The following is a 20,841-nucleotide window of genomic DNA, read 5'->3' as shown; positions in this document are numbered from 1 at the left end:
ATTGACACTAATTCAGCAATCTATAATTTAAACACGTGTGATGTTGTTCTTAAATTAATAAATAACACCCTAATCAGGTTTCCAATGCAATTAATTTAGAGGCCCTTGAGAGAAAGAAAAGTTAGATACCTGGATGTATGGTAGTCAAATAGAAAGATGCATGCATGCACAACACAGCATATAATCTAGCCACTTCAACGACCCATCGACAAGCATGCAACAAACGTAGGGGTCTAGGGTTTATGCTTTAAAGGTTTATGGAGCTTAATTTTTTGTTAGCGTATTTTGATGTGAGTTCGTACATGATTCAAAAGGATACCTTGCCGATGGTGCCACGTGATGCCATGATCCTTTACCGACGGTGCGACGTGATTCAGAGGGAGCCTTGCCCACAGGGCTTAGATGGAGTTGTTCAAACGCGGAGAAGCAGGAGGCGATGGCGGCGCCAGGTTGGAGGCAACCGCGGTGGCGGGATTGAGGCAACCGTGGCGCCAGGTTGGAGGTGACGGCAGCGCCGAGTGAGAGGCGATGACGGCGTATGAGGTGGGGAGGCGTCGCGGGGTCCTCGCTAGGCAATGAGGGAGGGTGCAATTCCCTCGATCGAAGGGCCAACGATTGCCACGGGATCGTGGTAGGCGCGGAGGGAGGGAGGGCGAGGAGAGTTCGCACGGATCGAACGACGATCGTGGTAGGCGCGGACGGGTGACGCTGCAATGGGACACCATGTCATTACCTCCTGTACCGGCAGGATGTTACAACTATCAACAAAATTGTACTCCACGTCACCAAGAGAAGAAGGATCATCATTGCTTAATGGGATGTTTCCATCCGATCCTGTATTGTTCATAATGCATGCAAGATCCGGCACATGTGAAGAGAAAGTATCACTTTGAAAATAAAAAATAAAAAATGCAGGCAAGATGCAAAAGAACTTAGAACGTCTGGAGGCCTACCTGAGACATGAAGCCAGTCGTCATTTCCATCCAAATCTCTCCTATGTAGCCATTCATCATTTTCATCCAGGTCTCCCCTATGTAGCCAGTCATCATTTTCATCTTTGACCATGGATATCCTGCCACCTACAACTTGAACTTGCAAAGTAAATAAAGTCACATGAATATGACAAATCGATTGCAAAGGGACCCAAAAAAAACGAGTACCCTCCGACTGCAACGGTAGGTTGGCATTCTCCTTGTCTACAACGTTATTCATCATATAGCAATCACGATGCTTTTTGTTTCTTTCCATTCTTTTTTCATCGAACATTGTTGCATACCGTTCTCTATCTTTTAGCCTCTTACGGGCTTTAGGATCGACATCATCTGACCGCCAACCACGTGGTGCTTGGTTACCTACAAAGCAGTCCATTATTAAAAAGATAATGTCCCTGGAGGACAGAAACATCTAATTGAAACGACAATTCACCTTGAGGTGTTGTGTTGGTAATGTCTGCAAACGGATCTCTTCCACGGGTGGATCCATGGATGTTGCTAACGTTCCCTGATAATGTTCCTGGAGGACAGAAACATCTAATTGAAACGACAATTCACCTTGAGGTGTTGTGTTGGTAATGTCTGCAAACAGATCTCTACCACGGGTGGACTTTGATAGATCCATGGATGTTGCTGACGTTCCCAAGAAGCAGGAATCAGGAGAGCATACCTTGAAGGAGATGAAACAATCGGTTATTCAGATAGAGAGCCATAATATACAGAATTTGACAGTAATGAGTAACAGTAATGAGTATTCGACCATATTGAAAATAGAAAATATACATAATTTATCATGACTCATATACATTGAACCATAATCACTTAACTGGATAACTGCAACCTAAATATTTGTACTGAACATTTGTACTGCAGTGAGTCTTATTCATTAGGATAACTGGATAACTGCAACCTGAACATTTGTACTGCAGTGAGTCTTATTCATTAGGAGAGAATGATAAAATCTGAGAAAGAAAGTGAGTTGCATAGCTTATATATCAGGGGAATTAATTGACGTCAATAATGCTAACGCCAGAGTTTCTATCATGTTTGAAATCAGAACACATCAGATTGTTATGTGCGAAAACCAACAGGCCAAACTTTAATTGCACCACGAGATGAAGGGATAATGATAGTATCAGTTTGGGTTTCCGTGACCATTAGCTACTTCTAGCTACTCGAGCTACGGTGGGTACAAACAACAGTAAGACAAACAATGAATCCAAATTGTTCTCTTACGTGCTCAAATTTTACGTGCTCAAATTTTCTATCTTCTTCTCCCGTCGTTCTCATCCATTCACTCTTCTTCCGTGTACTCATCCAAATCCATTCAACAGCTGGACACCTGTAAATTTGTAATCTCGCATCTGTAGCTCTCCTCTCTCGGAAAGATCTACAGTTCGGAACGGAAGGAGTACTAATTTTGCACTTGTCCGTGCTCCAGTGATCCTAAAATACATCCATTGCATTCATGCATATACTACATTCATTGCATTCAGTCAATATAGAGTTCCTTTATACTCCCTCTGTGCCAAATTATCCCTATGTGCCAAATTGTAGTACCAAATTATCCTCTGTGCTAAATTGTAGGTCGTTTTAGTTTTTTTTTACATCGTGGCCATGGATCGCCAAAGCTGTTGCAAACCTAGATGGCATATGCATTCTGATGGAAAAAAAAGCAAGGATTTATTCATTAGCTTCCACACTCTGTGCTTTTTTCTCACATAGCCAAAGAACAGCTCGGGCGATTCAAAGTAATTCGCAACAAGACATGTTTGTACATTCAGAGATGCAGATCCACACCAGCCTAAACAAACACATGTACTCGCAGGAGTGAACACAGGAGTACATCAGTCTTGAAATTGCATTTAAATTAAGTTGGTCCATATCCGGGAGTTTAGACTAGGTTGATTGATGGGCTTGCTCTGCCTAAATATGATATTCCAGCGGCCCATGCTTAATTATTATCAATTTATTACAAATAAATTCTAGATTTAAAATAAATAAATAACAATACTACAGCATACTCGAATCCTGCTCATGCTCAATCAAGACTTGCCTAATGACTATTGGGAATTTGGCAGAAATTTACGCACATATGAACAAGGTTTTTTTTTAATATACAAGTCGGATATAGGCAATATCTTGTGGAACTATATTACATGACAAAGGTATGTCGCACGAGACAATAAGTCATTGTTGCCACTGTAGCTCTTGTGTTGCATTCAAACTGCAACCACTACGTGAAATAAAGTAAAAAATGACAGAAAAGATTTATGTATAAAGTCAATAATGACAGAAAAGATGTCGTATACAGGGAATGTGTGAATAGGCGTTTCTAAAAGAAATTAACTTAAGCTATGTAACATCCCACATTTTCTGCGGCATATTAATGTGTGCAAAAATCTGAAATTTCAAAATGATTTTGTATAATATGTGTGGAAGCATATGCATAGGCTAAATTTAAATGTAAATATTCTCCTTCCTTTTGAAATTCTTAGTAAATCAAATGGCACAATTAAATTCTAGCTAGATCATACATGCACGAGTGTTTTGGAGTTCATTTGAATTCTAATGGATTATACTAGTGAATAGTGATGGGTTCATGGGTAGAAAATGGCATTGACAGTTCATTACTAGCGGCAGATCCAACTAGAAACGACTATAACAATTCACTTTTTATATGGGGCCATTTTTTAAGAGAAGGGAATATATATTAATATCCCAGACGCTGCATCAACCAATGCGTATAGTTGTTCCTTATTATAAGCTTATACAAAAAACAAGCCATGGAATTAAGAAAAAAAGTGCTGGAAGTTCCACCTATAAATAAATCTCTCAATCTTCACCATGAAAACAAATCAAAAGGCAATTCTCACCAAGAAAACAAATCAAAAGGAAATTTTGTTTCTGAAACTCCAATCATGAGTGGCAAAGACCTCCATGGTCGCAGACTCAAGCAGCCTGCAACCCGCCTTCAATGCATGGCGATCCTCCTCCTTCTGAAGCAGCGACCATTGATTATAATGCTAATCTGTCATCGATTATAGCAATGAAACTAGCATTAACATAGTCGTTGTCGGATTATATGGATGCCTCGGTACAGATAGTTCGTGCTGCTTAGGGTGATTCTTACAATCCTGAATGAATTCCGATGCTAACCATCCTGTGTGCAACCTGACGATGTATTGTCCTTGTGCAGTTGTGTGCCGACTTTAGTTAATTGTAATCTTTATTTAATGTTTTTCAAACTGCAATTTGTATTTGACGACGAGTCATTTGCTTCATCCTTCAGGGCAAAACATATCTTGTGTGCTATACTTTATCTAAACACATAGTAAATTTTCTATAAACGCTAATGAGACATGAAGATGTGTTAGGCCTTTTTTCAGTGGTTGATGCATGAACGGACGAATCTTCACCACAGGAGAAGACGAACCATACATAACAAGAACTGGCGGCTATAGGTAGTGTGGGCCTTCTCATCGTTGGGCCTTCATAACCTCAAACAAAAATAGAGGTCCATGTCTAATGAAAAATATAAGTAGAGCGGGCCGTGCCCTCCTCACTAGCTATTTGTGTCACGCTGGAGCCAGGAGATAAGTGGCATGCTAAGCTCAGTCTGCCACGCATTGCTATCATTATCTTCTGCTCTCTTTTTTCAGTTACTCGAGCAGTAGCTTTCCTTGCTTTCCTTTTCACCGCACCTTGCTTCTTCTCCACCGAGCAAACCAGCAGCCGCAGCTATCGGACGAAGCCATGATCAACTAAACTAATTCATGTATTTTCTTCATAAGGCAAGCTAAATACTATAAAATATATTAGGAATGTACTAGAAAAATTGAGCCACGATGGGATCATATGCCCCTGCCAGCACCCGTTGGCTATGACCCTGCGTGCATCTCCACCCCCTCCAAGCGACAAAATTGGAACCACCATCGCTACTCACTCACCACAAGGCTGCGTGTATCTACTCGTTCTTACACAGCCAGAGAAGTCTCCTTTAGTACCGGTGCTCAACCCTATTTAGTACCGGTTTCATAACTGGTAGTGCTAAGTCAAGTCAGTACTAAAGGGGTCGTTTAGTACCGATCCGGTACTAAACTATTTTTCACCTAAAAAATAAAAAATAAAGAAAAAATTTGACAAGGGAGCCCCCCGCACACGCATATCACAAGTCACGCAATTTTCAAACATAATATGCCCATGCGTGGCCCATGGGAGTCGTGCCCACGACCTCTAACCTCATGTGAACCTTCCTTACCATCTCACCTATAGAGCACATGTGATAGAATTGGATATGTTTTCCTTTTAAAGTACCGTTGAAGCGGCTTTTAGTACCGGGTCGTAATACCACCCGATAGTAAAAGTGACCTTTTAGTACTGGCTGGTATTACGATCCAGTACTAAAGCTATGAGGACTTTTATTACCGGGTCATAACACCACCCGGTACTAAAAGGGACCTTTTAGTACTGTGTAGTGTTATAACCCAGTACTAAAGGTCCTTCGGGGACCTCTAATTTAGATCCAGTACTAATGCTAGCATCCGTATCGGTCAAAAAGTGACCGGTACAAAGGTATGGGATGAAAGGTTGTTTCTCTAGTAGCGTTATCTCTGTCAAGCCACAACGTCGGGAGCATCTCTCCTCGGGCATCTCGATGATCACGCATGAAGAAGTGTGCCGCCTACGGTGACAGTGTATCATCGCTGCCATTACAGAGGCTTCATCGGCTCCAAGGGGAGGCCGAGGATGACTTAGCAACGTCAATGCAGGTGTGGACCATCAACGGGGGCTCTAGAGGCGTGGAGGGTAACGAGCAACGTCGGCGGCGTTGAAATCGCTAGAGCAGCAGCACAATATAGCATGAGGAAGATGCCTCCTAGGCGGCATATGTGGAGAATGATTGATAATATTGCCATCTCAGTCATAAAAAAACCATCAAATCCGGCAAAAAGGGTTTTAATTGGGTTTCCAAAAGTGAAAAGTAAGGTGATTTTGAAAATCTAGAGGTTTAAGTAAATGGTTTTATAGTTTATAAGGTTACATAGATTTTCACCATTGTTGAAGGGAGTATTTTAGTTTTTTTTATTTTTAAACTCATTCGATTTTCTTATGACCTGAAACTATTTTTAATTTTTCTAAGCTACTCAAAATGACATTATCCGGTAATATGCTTTTATACCATGATCTTGTTCTGGATGGACAAATGGATCGAGGGACAATCCATTGCTGATATTGCACCATGCCTATTTCAAGCGGTTGGGCCTCGCATTCGCAAGACACGAACGGTGTTTGCAGGTTTACAGGACCGGATATGGGTGCAGGACATCACGGGCGCCCTTACAGTGCAGTTCATCCTCGACTACCTGAACAGCTGGGAGCGAATGAGAGTGGTCACTCTGGAAGTAGCACTCAGGACAAGCTGCTTTGGAAATGGACGCCTGATAATTGCTTCACCACGGCCTCAGCTTACAGGGCCTTGTTCGTTGGACAGCATGCAACCCCGGGAGCTAGGATTCTCTGCAAAGCATGGGCACCAGCTGGGAAATGTAAGTTCTTTATGTGGCTCGTCCTACACGATAGATGCTGGACAGCGGCGAGGAGAAAGAAGCATAACTTGCAAGATAATGACACGTGCATTCTATGCGGCCAAGATTCAGAAACATTTGCTAGTTGGCTGCTCCTTTAGCCGGGAAACTTGGCACCGATTGTTGCAGACGGCTGGTTGGGAGACCCTGACACCACTAGCATCCGAATTCTCGCTTGCAACCCGGAAGAGGGTTCATAAGAATAGCAGGAAGTCATTTGATTCCTTGATGATACTGATCACATGGTCTCTCTGGATTGAGCGTAACGCTCGCACCTTCAACCGGCAAGAAAGAACAGTCACACAACTAGCGAGGCACATAACTGAAGAAGCCTCTGTCTGGACGCAGGCCCGGTTCACCCCCCTCACCTCACACCACTCGTTTCACAACAACAGCTGCACCAAGCGGCGCCACATGACACTCTTGATTCTGGTCGCGCAGCGTTGGATATGTAATCTTGTTTTTGTTGCTCTTTGCTCGGCAAGTCATCACCTCTTGATGACTTTGACCGACAATTGTACTTTGTACTAACCTCGTGCTGCTAAAAAAACCATAATCTTGTTTAAGGACCTGGCTAACGTACGGCCGACCGGCCCTTCTTTTTTGGAAATCAGAAATATTATCTTTTGTCCGCTTTCCTCCTACGGCAGCTAGGTTTGCTTGGCGTGTTTGGTTTCACGGACTAAAATTTACTTCGTGTCACATCGAATGTTTAGATACTAATTAGGAGGACTAAATATGATCTAATTATAAAACCAACTGCACAGATGGAAGCTAATTCGCGAGATGAATCTATTAAGCCTAATTAATTCATGATTAGCACATGTTTACTGTAGCATTACATTGTCAGATTCGTGATTACCACATATGCTACCGTAAATATGTGCTAATCATGAATAAGTAAATATATGCTAATCATGAATTAATTAGACTTAATAGATTCGTCTTGCGAATGAGTCTCCATCTGTGCAATTGGTTTTGTAATTAGTCTATATTTAATACTCCTAATTAGTATCTAGAATATTCGATGTGACAGGGACCGAACTTTAGTCCGTGAAACAAACACCTCCTTACCAGAAGCCTAGATTCACATATACCTGGCTGCGGTAGATACCCAGAAATCAGAGAACAACGTGGACAGAACATGCAATTTTATTAAAATAAATTACATGATTCACAGATTCAGTGTACAACACATTATTCAGACATGAAAAGATTAGAAGCCTAGCAATTTGATTGTCCCAATATCATCACTGCCCTTTTTAGCTCTGCATGTTAAAGGACTCCACGGCATGACCAGAACTAGAAATTTTTAAGTTGTCCCATTCAACTGTTTGGAGTTTTGGACTACATAACCTCAAAATGGCTGCACATTAAAAGGACTACATGATAAGAACCTAGCAATATGTACTCGTAGAAGAACATGCAACAAAACTTAAACCAACCAGAGAGTTGCCCTTCATATTTGCATCGACAACCTACAGAATATAGCGTGCAACAAAGAACCAATCAGAGAACTTGCAACGAATAATGGGAGGAAAAATTGTATCAAGCTTGAGAACAGTACCAATAGTGTATTGGATAGAAAATTGAAAAGTACTCCCTGCTTAATGTCTCCAAATATGACATACTTAATAGTAGATCTGCACACTGCATGTACTCCCGGAATGTCCCGCAATACTAATTATTACTCGAGGATTTACTTTGTTTTGCTTATTACTGCACACCATTTGATCATCCCGTGCTGAATATATACATTGATGACCAGGGATGTGATGACAAGAGAAAGAGATAATTAATGAACATGTAGTACAAAGGCCAAAGTAATAGGTCAGATCAGGCTAAAAAACTGAACAATAGTTCTAAAGAACTTGCTTTTAGATCTAGCAGGAGTGCTGCTATTTCAATATGACATACTGAAAATTAGATGTTTAATAACCATATTATTGCCTAATCAAGTATATAGTTTGTATAATCCAGAACCATACTTGTTGGGGGGAAATATCAACGGCCCCCTAATACGCAGCTTAAGGAAACAAACCTGAAGGCCTTGGCCCACCAAAGTGTGATCAAGTCTCCGCCTCGACCGACCCCAGCGTCAGGACCGGGAGCGCCCGACCTTCCTCCGCAGGGTTTCCGCCTCGACCGACCGTGCCCCCAGGGTCGGGAGCCCCCGACCCTGTACCACGAAGGTTCCGTCTCGCCCGACCCCGAGCGAGGGAGTCGGGCACGTCGAGGTCCACGGGTCAGAATCCTCCTCGGATACGTTCCGCGTAGACAGGACAAATCCGGTGGGGCCCCCCGTCGGCCTCACCATAAATGCGCCGCAGAGAAGGCAGAGTGCAGGGCGACCGCGCCCCCCACGCAACCCGGCGCAAGTACCCGCGCACAACCATCCCGTACGAGCTACAGTACCGGCGGCCAGCTCCCATTCGTCACAAAGTACTCATGATCTGCGGCGACCAGAGCAGGGTAAGGGGCGGCCCCGTCCTCGGGCCCCGCACGCCCTCGGGCCCCGCGCAAACGGCAGTACAAGCGTGAAGCTCCCCCTCTACAAGCCATCGTCAGAACGACGGTATCCACCGTCCTCCCTAACGGACGGCAAGGTGACGACGAAACCCCCTTATCATGATCTATCCCGATACCTACGAACGTCGAAGTAGCTACCTGCGAGGAGCTGCAACACTTGGCATCCGGCGGCGACCCCCTCAAGCATGCACGACGGCACGCGTTCAGGGTCGGCAAGACATCAGGCGCCATGGGTCCCTGCCCTCCTTCCGGCCAGACCCTTTTCACCATCTCACTCTTTACCTTTTACCCGGTTCCCAATTGTAACTCTGGCCAGCCCCTTGCGATATAAAAGGCGGAACCTAGAGCCGGGGAGAGGGGATCGATCAGCGTCTCAAAAGATCAACACTCCTCCTAGAACACAAGAGACCTGGGACCAGTCCCTCTCTCGCCCGTCTGTAACCCCCTACTACAGAATCCCCGCACGGGTAACACGAGCATCCTCGATACTGGACGTAGGGCTCCCTTTGCCTGAACCAGTCTAATCCGTGTCTCCCGTGCGACCATCTGAGGCTCACGCGCATAAAAGAAATTCACTAGTCTAAGTCCTGATCCGCCGATCTTGACAACGACAGTTGGCGCGCCAGGTAGGGGACCTTTGCGCGTACATCGCCAAATCTCAGATGGCCAATCGCGATCGCAGCTTCGCTCCGGGCTCCCTGATCCGCTTCGGGAGCCTGGACTTTCTGGCCACCGGAAATGGGATCGAGCTGATCCCTGTTCACGTCCTGCCCGCTCGTCCTGCTGCCCTTGGCACCACCGCCAGGACGACGACGACGGGCGGCCGGACACCAGCCGGAAGGGCCTCACCAGAAGGATGGCTCTTCGGGCTACGCAACGCCACGAGGGCTCATGGCCGCCTCCTAACGCGGTCCCTCGCCACGTCACCCGCGAGCAACGAGCTCGTAGGCGTGGCAAGGGTAGCCTCCGACACTAGCTCTAGTAACGAGAATCCTGACCCCTCGCGCGAGTGCTTCATGGCCGACGCGCACTCCGAGGGGTCCAACGGCGATGGTGCCGAGGGGAGACAACGGCCTCCCCCCTCGCGCGCCGCGGCTACGGCTGGGGCCCTACCCAGGGCGCCAGAGGGCTCTCTGCTACCGGGAGAGCACTTGGGCGCACGCCGAGAAGTAGAGCACCCCCACCACGAGGGAGGAGCACGACAACGAGCGCGCGACGTCCAGGAACGCATCTGTGCGGATGGAGAGCGCCCACCGCTCTTTGCTCGTGCCAGTCAGAACGTCGCCGCCGCGGCGGTGCTGCTCCGACAGCTCCCCGAGCCGGCAACGCCTGAGGAGCGATGGGCACGCCAAGAGATGCGTAACCTACTCGAGTGCGCCGCCGTCCAGCAGGCGGAAAGTTCGGCGTCTCGACGACGCGGCCAGAATGCTAGTAGGGCAACACAGGGCGCCCCCCCGGAGCGGCGGGGGGAATCTGTCCATCAACCCCTCCCGGAGGCGAATCCAGCTGCGACCGCCCAGCGAGCACCGCCGCTCGCGGTGGGCGAGGCCCGATCCATCCACCAGCGCGTCGGTCCCGTTCGCGACGCCCGCGACACGCTGAACGCGCGGAGACGTTCCCGCGCGGACAGGGCGGACGGGGCGGACCGTGGCTACCACGTCCACCGTGGCGGACGCTACGACAGTGGGGAGGACCGCAGTCCGAGCCCTGGAGCAGCTGGACCTCGAGCTTTCTCTACGCGCATCCTGAGTGCGCCCTTCCCGCCGCGCTTCCGGCAACCTACCAGCGTGGCCAAGTACTCGGGGGAGACCAACCCTAGAGTATGGCTCAGCGACTACCGACTCGCATGTCAGGCCGGCGGGGCGAACGATGACCTGTTCATCATCCGTAACTTGCCTCTGTTTCTGGCAGACTCCACGAGAGCCTGGCTAGAGCACATCCCTTCAGGACGCATTCGTAACTGGAACGACCTGAAGGAGGTTTTCGTAGGAAACTTCCAAGGGACGTACACTCGCCCTGGCAACTCCTGGGACCTCCGGAGCTGCCGCCAGGGGGCGGAAGAGTCCCTCCGGGATTACATCCGGCGCTTCTCCAGAAAGCGCACCGAGCTCTCCAACGTCGCCGATGCCGACGTCATAGGAGCTTTCCTAGCAGGGACCTCGTGCCGGCCCCTCGTCCACGAACTAGGGCGCCGAGGTCCCCGAACCACGGAGGAGCTCCTCAACATCGCCACCAGCTATGCCTCCGGCGAAGAGGCTGTTGGAGCGATCTTTGATCGTTCCAAAGGCAAGGCAAAGCGGGAGGAGGACGCCGGCGAAGGCACCTCCAACCGCCAGCAGCAGAAGAAGAAGAGCAAGCAGCGGCGCGAGGCCCCCCTCGTGGCCGCAGTCGAACGAAAGCGAGGGCAGCCGCCCCCCGAGGGCACACCCGGCTTCTTCGACAAGCTGCTCGAGGGACCGTGCCCGAACCACGAGTTCCCCGTCAAACACGCCTACAAAGACTGCAACCTCATGAAGAGGTTCTTCGTGGGCAACCCGGTGAAGGGCGACCGGAAACGGAAGCCCGATGAGGAAAAGAAGGGCGACGAGGAGAAGGAAGACGGCTTTCCTAAAGTGGACGGCTGCTTCATGATCTTCGGGGGACCCGCTGCGTACGACACCAGGCGCCAGCACAAGCTAGAGCGTCGGGAGGTTTACGCCGCCGAGCCTGCGACCCCGACTTTCCTCGATTGGTCCGCGCCGGCCATCACCTTCGACAGATCCGACCACCCTGGATGCGTCCGGCATCCGGGGCGCTATCCTCTCGTCGTCGACCCCATCATTGGCACGACGCGTCTCACCAAGGTACTCATGGATGGGGGAAGCGGCCTCAACCTCCTCTACGCTGAAACCCTCGACGCCATGGGGATCGACCGCTCCCGTCTCCATCCTAGCAAGGCCCCCTTTCATGGCGTTGTGCCAGGGAAGCAGGCGACACCCCTCGGGCAGATCGACCTGCCCGTCACGTTTGGGACCCCTTCCAATTACAGGAAGGAGGTCCTCACCTTCGAGGTGGTGGGCTTTCGCGGAACCTACCACGCCATCCTGGGCCGCCCATGCTACGCGAAGTTCATGGCAATCCCCAACTACACCTACCTCAAGCTCAAGCTGCCGGGGCCCAATGGAGTCATCACCGTCGGCACGACCTTCCAGAAGGCGTACGAGTGCGACGTCGAGTGCTGCGAATACGCCGCGGCTATCACCGTCTCGGGCGACATGGTGGCCCAGCTTGAGGAAACCGTTGAGGACCGGTCCGACGCCAAGCAGTAATAATCGCCTTCAAGCCCACCGAAGGTATCAAGGAAGTCCCCCTCAATCCCGGTTGTCCCAGCGCAGGGGTGGTGCGAATCAGCGCGGCCCTATCTCCCAAATAGGAAAGCGCGCTCGTCGGCTTCCTCCGCGCAAACAGCGATGTCTTTGCGTGGAAGCCCTCGGACATGCCAGGCATCCCGAGAGAAGTCGCCGAGCATTCCCTGAACATCAGGGCCGGCTCTAAACCAGTGAAGCAGGGCTTGCGCCGTTTCGACGAAGAAAGGCGCAGGGCCATTGGCGAAGAACTCGAAAGGCTCCTGGCGGCTGGCTTCATCAAAGAAGTACACCACCCCGAGTGGTTGGCCAATCCTGTTCTTGTACCGAAAAAGAATGGGAAATGGAGAATGTGTATCGATTATACCGGTCTCAACAAAGCGTGCCCAAAGGATCCGTTCCCTTTGCCGCGTATAGACCAAATAGTCGACTCGACAGCCGGGTGCGAAACACTCAGTTTCCTCGATGCGTACTCGGGCTACCACCAGATCGCGATGAAAGAGGCCGACCAGCTCGCCACCTCCTTCATCACCCCCTTTGGCCCCTACTGTTACGTTAAGATGCCATTCGGCCTCAAAAACGCGGGGGCTACCTTCCAGCGATGTATGCTTAAGTGCTTTGGAGATCTCATCGGGCGAACCGTTGAGGCTTATGTTGACGACATCGTGGTCAAATCCAGGAAGAGCGATCAGCTTGTCCCCGACCTGGAACTAGCCTTCGAAAGGCTAAGGAATAAGCATATCAAGCTTAACCCGGAGAAATGCGTGTTCGGCGTCCCGAGGGGCATGCTGCTAGGCTTCATCGTCTCCGTACGCGGCATCGAAGCGAACCCGGAGAAGATAGCGGCCATCAGCGGCATGGGGCTGATCCGGAACATGAAGGGAGTGCAGCGCGTCATGGGATGCTTAGCATCCCTAAGTCGCTTCATCTCGCGCCTCGGCGAGCGAGGACTCCCCCTCTATAGGCTCTTGAAGAAATCCGACCGCTTCGAGTGGACCAGCGAGGCGCAGGAGGCGCTTGACCGGCTCAAGGATCTCCTGACAAAGGCCCCGATCCTGGTTCCGCCGGCCGACGGTGAGACCCTCTTACTCTACGTCACGGCGACCACCCAGGTGGTCAGCGCGGCCCTAGTGGTGGAACGGGAGGAGGAGGGGCACGCTCTTAAGGTGCAACGCCCGGTGTACTTTATCAGCGAGGTGTTGTCCGAGTCCAAGTCACGATACCCGCAGATTCAAAAGCTAGTCTACGCCATCCTCATCACGAAGAGGAAGCTGCGCCACTACTTCACCTCCTACCCGGTAACGGTTGTTTCCTCATTCCCGCTTGGTGAAGTAATCCGGAACCCAAATGCAACAGGGAGGATCGCAAAGTGGGCGGTTGAGCTTATGGATCAGGGTATCACCTACGTCCCCCGCATCGCCATCAAATCCCAGGTACTTGCCGATTTCGTGGCTGAGTGGACGGAGGTGCAAAAGCCACCGGTGGCAGAAGAGCAGGAATTTTGGACACTGTACTTCGACGGGTCGCTGATGAGGGCCCGCGCCGGAGCAGGCCTCGTCTTCGTCTCCCCACTAGGCGTGCGCATCAGGTACATGATTCGCCTCCATTTTCCTGCATCCAACAATGTCGCTGAGTATGAAGCCCTTCTCAACGGGCTTCGCATCGCCATCGAGTTGGGCATCCGTCGACTGGACGTCCGAGGCGATTCCCAGTTGGTCGTCGAACAAGTCATGAAAGAATGGAGCTGCCACGACCCAAAAATGGCCGCCTACTGCAACGAGGTACGTAAGCTCGAGGACAAGTTCGACGGGTTGGAGCTCAACCACGTCGCAAGGCGCTTCAACGAAGCCGCCGACGAGCTCGCAAAGGCGGCGTCTGGCCGGACACCCGTCCCCGACGGCGTCTTCGTTAGCGACCAGCTGAAGCCTTCAATCCGCCACCCGGAGCCAGCAGGGGTCGGCGAGGCATGCCCAGCCTTGGGGTCGGGATCCGAGCCAGGAAAGGTCGGCAATACGCCCTCTATCCTGGACCCGAACACCCAACCCGAGGGAAACGACGCCGCTCCGCCCGACCCGGCCACGGAGGCCAAGCCCTCCGACCCCGCGGTTATGGAAATCGAGGCGGGTCCCGCGGCGGGGGCCGAACCCCCGACCGATTGGAGAGCCCCGTACCTCGAGTACCTTATCCACGACGCGCTCCCAACTGACAAGACCGAAGCCCGCAGGATCACGCGCCGAGCGAAATCCTTCGCCATCATCAACCAAGAGCTTTACAAGCGAAGCCATACCGGGATCCTCCAGCGCTGCATCCCGATCGAGCAGGGAAGGGCGCTGATCCAGGACATCCACGCCGGGGCCTGCGGTCACCACGCCGCGCCAAGGACGCTGGTAGGCAATGCCTTCCGGCAAGGTTTCTACTGGCCAACCACGGTCGCGGATGCTACCCAGGTAGTCCGCACTTGCGAAGGATGCTAATTCTTTGCCCGCCAAACCCATCTGCCCGCACAGGCGTTGCAAACCATCCCCATCACGTGGCCGTTCGCGGTCTGGGGGATGGATCTTGTTGGACCCTTCAAAAGGGCGCCCGGGGGCTTCACCCACCTACTCGTCGCTGTCGACAAGTTTTCCAAATGGATCGAAGCAAGGCCTGTGGCGCAGATCAAGTCCGAGCAAGCGGTACAATTCTTCACCGACATCATCCACCGCTTCGGGATCCCGAACTCCATCATAACCGACAACGGTACGCAGTTCACCGGAAAGAGATTCCTCCAGTTCTGCGACGACCACCACATTCGAGTGGATTGGGCGGCAGTTGCGCACCCCCGCACGAACGGGCAAGTCGAACGAGCCAATGGCATGATACTCCAGGGTCTCAAGCCACGGATCTTCGACCGCCTTAAAAAGTTCGGCGGACGATGGGTTGCGGAACTCCCAGCAGTCCTCTGGAGCCTGAGGACGACCCCCAGCCGGGCGACGGGATTCACCCCGTTCTTCATGGTTTACGGGTCCGAGGCCATTCTGCCCACCGACTTGGAGTACGGATCACCAAGGGTCAAGGCGTACGATGAACAGGGAAACCAGGCGTCGCTCGAGGACGCACAAGACCAACTCGACGAAGCACGAGACGTAGCCCTCCTGCATTCGGCTAAGTACCAGCAGGCCCTACGGCGTTACCACAGCCGCAGGATACAAGGCCGCGCCTTCAACGTTGGAGATCTAGTGCTTCGCCTCGTCCAAGACAGCAGGGGTCGGCACAAGTTGACTCCCCCTTGGGAAGGCCCGTTCATCATCGCACAGGTGCTACGGCCAGGCACCTACAAGCTGGCAACTCCCGACGGGCAAATCTTCAGCAACGCCTGGAACATAGAACAGCTAAGACGCTTCTATCCATAGCTCTTGTTCATAATTTATACATAGCTTTGCCCCCGTTTTCGTTTAAGCTCAGGGGTATCCGACCCTGGCCCCGTTCCAAGGTCGCATACCCCTCAGGGGCTACCAGTTTTGTTCTTCTGCTAAAAAGAAACCCTGAGCCACCTTGGCCCAGGCCTTTTTCGTTTAAGCTCAGGGGTATCCGACCCTAGCCTCGCTCCAAGGTCGCATACCCCTCGGGGGCTACCAGTTTTGACCTTCACGAAACAAGGAGGTCTTTCCTTTTAAGCTCAGGGGTATCCGACCCTGGCCTGGCCCCAGGGTCAAACACCCCTCGGGGGCTATCGGGGGCTCCGACCCCAGCCGCTGGGCACTGCCAAAAAGAAAAACGTTTTTTCTTCTTTCAGAAAACCGGCCACTCCCTTTCAAAAAATCTTTGGATACAGAAAGATAAGGATGCATGAACGGTACTCAGCCAAGTTGCGATCGGACTGCGAAAAGCCTACGCCCCAGCGGCTACGGTACCTTCGCTCATCAAAAACTTACTGACGCACCCAGCAACGCATCCAAACGCTTTCAAAAACCAAAGGAATAACAAAGGGAAACGGTTTCCTTAGCGAAATAAAAAGTCATAAGAACAGGCCCGTATGGCCAACGCAAACAAGTTCGAAACGACTGACTTAAATACAAACGTCTTTTGGGCACATGCCCGGTGCAGTTAATTAACAGGAGGGTCGGCCGGAGCGGTAGTCCCAGGGTCGGCGACGGCGGCGGCTTCAGGGTCGGCGGCGGCAGGGGCCTCGGGGCCGGCAGGATCGGCTTCAGGGTCGACGGCGGCAGGGGCCTCGGGGCCGGCAGGATTGGCTTCAGGGTCGGCTGGGGGAACGGCTTCATCCTCCAACAGCGTCGCGAGGGCCTCCGCCGGCGCGGTCACTGCGGAGTCGATCTCGTCCAGCTCGGCGTCGGTGTAGCCGACGCAGTACCCCTCACTCATCCCGACAAAATTAATGTCGGCATAGTGAGAGCCGAAGACCCCGAAGGCGCACCGCACACCAAGGTGAAGCGCATCCACGGCAATCTCACGACGACGGCGGCGCACCTCAAGAACACGGGCCGGCAGTGAGCTTGACCCTTCTTCCGGAGCGACGCCAAAGTCCTCGCAAACGACGCGGACCGCATCCCGCAAGGCGCCGTGCTCGCCGCGCTCCTCGTCGAGCGAAGCCTGCAACTTGGCAAGGTCCTCTACAGGAGCCGATCAAGAAAACTCACCAAGTTAAAGAAAACGAAACGCCGACAGCACGGAAATACAAAAGCGGAAAGAGCCTCACCGTCGGCCTTGGCCTGCAGCTCGCGTTCCCGGGCGACGCTGAGGGACACGGCGGTCTGGAGCCCGTCCACCTGCAGACGGAATTGGTCGCGTTCCGATCGAAGGGCTGCGTTCTCCCCCCTCAGCCGCGCCAGTTCCTCGGCGTCCCGGCGGGCTCGCTCGGTAGCAGCCGCTCTTAGCCCCTCGGCGTCATGGCGCGCCTTATCCATGGCGACCTGGAATTCCTCAAGGTCGAGGCGGGCCTTCTCCGCGACAGCCTGGAGCTTGGCCTCGGCACGCCGCGCCCCCTCTAGCGCCGCCTGCTCGCGCCCCTCCAGGTCGCGAACGGCCCCCTGGGCAGCACCGAGCTGCAGGGCCAGACCCCTGGAGCGCTCCCTCTCGGCGGTGTAGTGCTCCCAGAGTTTCCGCTGCCGCCGGAGGAAGTTGGATTTCTCCAGACTGGCCTCCTGAAGAGCCTGCAAAGTAGCATGATGGTAAGACAAGAAAGTAAAAAGAAAAGAGCTTATCACCAAGCGGCGGAAACGAACATACCTGGTTGCCAGGGACTACGGTGTCGGCCAAGGCCCCTAACGCCGAGGTTAGCGCCGCCTGAGCCCGGGCGACGCCGCCGTGCACCACCTGCCACTTATGCCACTCAGCAGCGTCGTCCAGTGCATAAAGGCGCCGCGGCGGATCGTCGCGGGACGACCAGCGGAGGATGTGCCCTCTCCACGCCCCAGGGACGGAGGAAGCCGAGGGCGGAACGGGGCCTGACTCTGACGTCGTCGCCGACGACGACATCACGACGCCAGAGATCCCCAGGTCTACCGACGACTCTGGCGCTTGCACCGCGGCCGTCGACGGCACCTCTGTGGGCACATCCACCTCGGCCGCCGGCTCCGGCACCTGTACCTCCACCACCGCCGCGCCCTCGGGGACCAGCGCCCCCTCTGCCTCCGACCTCGCCACGTCAGCAGGGGCATCCGCCCCGCCCACCGCCGTCTCCGCACCCTCCGCCTCGTCGGCGTCGAGGTCAATCACCTCCCCGGCCTGTGGGCCCGGAGGAATCGCGGCTCGGGCCGGAAGAACGACCGGTGGGGCCGCGGGCGGTGTGGGGTCCGCTTCCCCTCCGGCGGCTACCCCCGCCGCCGTCCCGACGACCGGCCCCCCAGCGGCCACCTCCGCTGGGAGACCTGCGGCCACGCCTGGAACCCCGCCAGTCGCCGCTGGCGGGGCGGCAGCCCGTCCCCCGGAGGAGGATGACGACCGCAGCATCTTCTTGGGCGCCAGCCGCGGGCTGACGCCACGGGGAGAAGCGCTGCAACGTCGAACGAATAGGCGTCAAATCGAAACGTATGGAAGGAGAAAGGAAAAATGACACGCGAAGAGAGTCAACTTACGCCCTTGAAGCGCAGGGGCGACGCACGCGCTTCGACTCGGAGCCAGACGCCGACCCCGGGGCGTCTGGCAGTGGCCGCTTGTCGCCACCCCGTTGCCCCCCGCCAGCAGGAACGGCGGCGGGGGCAGCCCCCACGGATCCCCGAGGAGCCCCCCGAACGGACTCCTGGGGGGCGCCCCGCGCCGGACCCGAGACTGCGGTAGGGGCAGGCTCTGAAGGCCCCTGAGGGACGGTCCGGCTCGGCGCCGGGGCGACATCCCTCGCCGGCACCAAAGGAGCACCCCGCGCCTGCTCCTGGGGAGTGCCCTGGGACGGCCCTGAAGGGGCGCCCCGTGTCCCCCTCTGGGGAAGATCCTGTGCCGACCCTCGGGGGACGTCCTGCGTCGCCCCCTGAGGAGCGGTCCGCGCAGGCTCCGGGAGCACGCGCTGCGCCGACCCCTGAGGCACGGCCCCAGGACCAGCTGGAGCCGGATCCCGCACGGGCGCTCCCGCCGCCGCACCCCCTGCCGCCGTCTGCGGGGGTGCGTCGCGAATCATTAAAGCCCCCGAATGGGGGGCAAACAGTTCCCATTCCTCCTCCTCCTCCTCCTCCTCTTCTTCTTCTTCTTCTTCATCGTCGTCGTCGTCATCAGACACGACCGCCCCTTTCCGCCGCCGTAGGAGCTCCTTGGCGGCCCTCTATCGCCGCTTCTCCGTCTCCTTGTCCTTGCGGCGCTTGTCCTTCTCCGCCTGAGCGCGGTTGAGGGCCCTCCGTACGGCATCCTCCGGCACCGGCGGGAGAGAGTCCTTAACCCGGGTCAGCGAGCCCTGTGGGGTGAAAAAGAGGATCAGCATCGGAACAGCAAGACGGCAGAACATCAGGGGGAAGAGGTAGTGACCCAAACGCCTTACCAGGTCCACGAAGCCCGGCTCCGGGCGCATCGACGGGTGCCCGGGGACTGGGTACTCGACGTCCTTGTCCTCCAGCGCCTCCCGGAGCCGCTGCTGGATCTCGGAGTCGGCGAGCGCGCCAACCGCCAGGACAGTGCCCTCGAGCGGCATGTCAGGGGTCATGTCGCCGAGGGGTCGGATCCGGAGCATCAGCGGCGCCACCCGCTGGGCGTGGTAGGCGCCGATGACACCAGCACCAGTAAGCCCCGCCCGCTTCAATTGCCCGATGGCCTGCAGGAGGTCGAAGATCTTCTTCTTCTCCTTCTCCACCGGTCCGTACGCCCACACGTCGGGCGCCACGTCGATGGTGTGGCCGGTGAACGTCGGCAAGGGGGAGTTGGGGTAGTTCTTCACGTAGAACCATTGGTTGTGCCACCCCTTATGGGACACAGAGGTCTTCACCGTCATATACTCCTTGGAGCGAGTATGACGGAGGTGGATGCCGGCGCACCCAATCGGCACCGGAGGCGACTGATGCTGGCCCCCGGCCTTCCCAGTCTTCTGGTAGAGGCTGACCGCGAAGAAGTACTTCCACAGCTCGAAGTGGGGCTCGATCCCCAGGAATCCCTCACACAACGCGACGAACGCCGCAATGTGCTGGATCCCGTTGGGGTTAAGGTGCTGGAGCTCGAGCCCGTAGTAATAGAGCAGCCCGCAGAAGAAACGGCTCGGAGGGGAGGCGAATCCCCGCTCGTGGAAATGGGCGAAGGAGACGACGTAGCCGGCGGGCGGCGACGGAACCTGCTCCGTCTCCGGCAGCCTCCACTCATCCCCCGCCGTCCTCTCGCAGAGGAGCCCCTTCCGCACCAGACCCTCGGCGCGCTTGGCGGTGAAGTGGGAGATTCCCCAGGAAGCCATCGCCAAGGAGGGAAGAGGGCCGACGAAGACGAAGGCGAGACGCGCGGCGAAGGGCAACGGGAACAAGGAAGACAAAGCGAGCGCAGGGGAGCAAGAAGGGGAGAAGGCTTGGGCGCGAAAGGAGAGGAACCAGAGCGGCGTGTCCCGGCTTTTATAGGAGGAGTACCGGGGAAGCCAAACCGACGCCCCGGCCGCCATAAATGCGGCGCCAGGTACGCCCCTGCTACGCCCGTTTCCTTTCGAAAATCGCGCGCACGATCGGCCGCGAAAAAACATCCTATCTTCCTCGATCCGCGGGACGACGCTTCCATAAATCCACCCCCCGGGTTTCGCGCCCACGACGCTCCGCACGACCGGCCCTGGCGCACCAACCGCTCCGCTCCGGCCCAACACCCACAGGGAGGTAAGAAAAGGATACGGGGCTGAAAACGCCCCTACGGCCCAATACGGTCCAGGGGTTCGAAAGCTGGCCCAACACGGGTTCGACAGCTGCCCCAGGACATCCCCGAGCAAGGGGTGAGAAGGGA

Source organism: Setaria italica, chromosome II, assembly GCF_000263155.2.
Source record: "Setaria italica strain Yugu1 chromosome II, Setaria_italica_v2.0, whole genome shotgun sequence".
NCBI lineage: Eukaryota > Viridiplantae > Streptophyta > Magnoliopsida > Poales > Poaceae > Setaria > Setaria italica.
This window is presented reverse-complemented; position numbering follows the sequence as displayed.